This window comes from Folsomia candida, unplaced genomic scaffold (assembly GCF_002217175.1).
Source record: "Folsomia candida strain VU population unplaced genomic scaffold, ASM221717v1 Fcan01_Sc005, whole genome shotgun sequence".
Lineage (NCBI taxonomy): Eukaryota > Metazoa > Arthropoda > Collembola > Entomobryomorpha > Isotomidae > Folsomia > Folsomia candida.
The window spans coordinates 3271999-3275523 of record NW_019091197.1 but is presented as its reverse complement, the minus strand read 5'-3'; positions in this window follow the sequence as shown (position 1 = coordinate 3275523).

The following is a 3525-nucleotide window of genomic DNA, read 5'->3' as shown; positions in this document are numbered from 1 at the left end:
TTATCGGTGCCAAACAGGCAAGTAGGGTCAACGCTATTTCTGTACAACGAAAATTGAATGCCCAGTTAACACAAAATCGTCACCGTCTAGGTATTGAATAGTTGGTACTCATAATTCATTAGATCGGTATGGACATTTCGGCAACGATTTTTAGTTGGGAAATCGTTGCATATTTCGTTGCAAACTCGTCACCTCTGTCAGCTCGGGTTGGTTTTAAATTTGGTTGATGGTTTGTTGAAAGTGCGGTTGCTGCGTTGGCGTTTGTCCCCCTCCGTAAGTTGCGGGATAGGCAGCTCGTAGATAATTATACAGCGGTGGTGAGCTTGGATAAAAATTGTGCTTACATAATGTCATTCACTTCGATTAATAAATCCTTAATTAACTTATCACCCCCCATAAATTATGAACGGATAGTTTTTGCTGGCGAGATTTCCGACTCGATAGGATAGTCGGTTTTTGAGAGTGAATCACGTTTTCAAATCTGGGTGGGCGATTAAATTCTTGCTAAATGTGTACGAACAAAACACGTTTTCAGTTGAAACTCAAAAAATAATTTGTGCGATATTTCGTCAGGGTTTAGTCAAATAAACATCAAATTTCGGGTTGTGAATATGTATCCGAGTCAAAATCGCACACTAAGAAGCTGACTGAAGTAATTTATGAGAAGCAAAAACGGTGCAAAGTACTTATATTGAAATTTGTTTAAAATTGTAATTGAAAATTAGCCTTGCGATCCCAACAAAGGCGAGTAAATCTCCAATTTTACCAAACTCATCATGCTTCAAATGTTTCCAAAATGCTTAAATACTAACTATGCCATGATCAATGTTATGCAAAATTGCAATAAATATATGACACATTTTTGCCCTTTGCCATATTCTGCACGCATTAAAGTTCCGTTTCTTGATTGAAACATAACCTACAAACCCCTGGGCAGCAATCATTCTCGTATTTTTATTGCACAAGTTCTTTTAGCATTAGTAAATATATCGTGCCCTAAAATAATACTGATACCGGTTAAACTCATTAATTGGTCATAAAGTTATCATTTCCTTGATTAAATTATTCATCTACATACGTACTAAATGAGTAAAAACAATTCCACAATAAATGCATGCATACATATGTATGTACTTGTATATATGTAAGTTGCTAGATATTTCCTGATTTATATGGGCATGAACTAATGCAGTCAGATTTCAATAAAACAATTCAAAATATTGTAGGTAGGAACTTTCTAGCTAAAAATTTATGAGATTTTTTTCATCTCGCACAGTTAAAAATTGAATGCATCACTATTAAAATCAATTTCAATAATCGGTTTATTTAATTTAAACAAGAACTATGTACCGTACCTCTAACATTAATACTAAAGCATCATTGAAAAACATTGTGCAAAGCTATAAAATTTGCAATACATCATGTATTTTCCAGTACACACAGTATGTAAGTATGTATGTATTCGTCAGTGTTGTAGTAATTAATTACAAAAGTAATTAATTACGTAATTAATTACAAGAAAAATCGAGAAAGTAATTAGTAATTGAACTTTAATTACTTTGTGGCAATGTGATTGTAATTAGTAATTAATTACTTTGCTGCAATTGAGTAACAAGATAATTAATTACTTGATTGCTTCGAATTAGAATGCCTATTGTGTAAAATCTTGATTTGCAAGATCGTTTTTATGCGACCTTGAACATTAATTTTGCGTTAAATACGCTCCGGGTATGAATTATTCATTTTCTGTTACTTTGAGTTTTGTTGGAATGTACTTCCAACAACTTGATTCTAGCAATTAGATTAATAAGTGCTTATATAATCTTAACGGTTAACGGCAGTTCTTTAGTACATTTACGCTCTTGAAATATATTATATTTATTATGTAGTATTAAAATAATACCAAGCGGTATTCATACGTGAGTCTACCAAAGTGGTATTAACAAGTTATACCGTATAGTAATAGCTCGGTATTAAAGTTTTACCATATCGGTAGCAATTTTTACGGATCGGTAAAAATTTACCAGTCGACCGATATAATTATAAGACAAGGCGGTAGCAACTTTGATACCAGGAAATTAATACCTGCGTGACTATACCATACTTTTAAGATTGTACCGCCATGATTATAAAAAATGTAATTAATTTGTAATTAAGTAATTAATTTGTAATTAAGTAATTAATTACTTTTGACGGAAGTAATTGAAATTATAATTAATTACTTGACTGATGTAATTAGTAATTGAGTAATTAATTACTTTCTCTCGTCTGATGTAATTAAGTAATTAGTAATTAATTACAAACTCAAGTAATTAAGCTACACTGGTCTTCGTAAATTTAGCAATCGATACAAAAATATTATATGAAAATTTGGAAATATTCTGTTAAATAAACATGCATAAATTACTATAAATTGTATCAGTCTGAAATCGCGTTTATATGTATAAGCAAGCCAAGCGACAGGACCTATCCTTGGGCAACATGAACATCAGATACTTGTATTCCTTGGGCTTGAAGTTGCATGAGGGTTTGGGCTATAGCTGCCTGAGGGTTCTGACCTGCAGCAGGTGGGATTTCAAATGTCTGCTGCTGCGGAGAATATGGCCCCGGTCCTCCCCCATAAGAATTCTGGGGTGGCGTTTGTCCCCCTCCGTAAGTTGGAGGATAGGCAGCTCGTAGCGAATTATACAGCGGTGGTGAGCTTGGATATAAATTGTGTTTAATGTCATTTGCTTTTGGTAATAAATCCTTAATTAACTTACCACCCCCCCATAAATTATGAACGGATAGTTTTGCTGGCGAGATTTCCGACTCGATGGAATCGTCGGTTTTTGAGGATGAATCACGTTTTCAAATCTGAGGATGAGTGGACGATCAAATCCTTTCTAAATATGTATAAAAAACAAGTTTTCATTTTAAATGACGAGAAGTTTTTTGTGGAATATTTCCTGAATGTTTACTATAATAAACGTCATTTTCGCATTTAGGGTCGTGCAACCCTAAATATTTGCACAAATATGTATCCGAGTCAAAATCGCATACTAAAAAGCTGACTGCATTAAATTACGAGACGAAGATGATGCAAAGTACGTGTATTGAATTAATAATAATAATAATCGAAAATTAGTCTTGCTGCCCCGACAGGCCGATAAATTAGTATGACAGCTATGTTTCTAAAATTTTTAAATACTAAATATGTCATGCAAAATTGCAATAATGAATATGATACATACATATTTGCCCTTTGTATACATGCTGCGCACATTATACATAGTTCTGTTTCTCGATTGAAATATGTATGCATAACCTACGCATGTAAATATATGTACACATCTGGGGCAGTAATCGTTCTCAAATTTTTATTAAACAAGTTCTCTGAGCATTAGTAAATATATCGTCCACTAAAATACTACTGATACCGGTTTAACTCATTAAGTTTAACTCGTTGATCATAAAATTATGATTTCCTCGATTGATATATTATTTATCCACTAAATGAGTAAACCTTTTTGTCACAGTAAATAT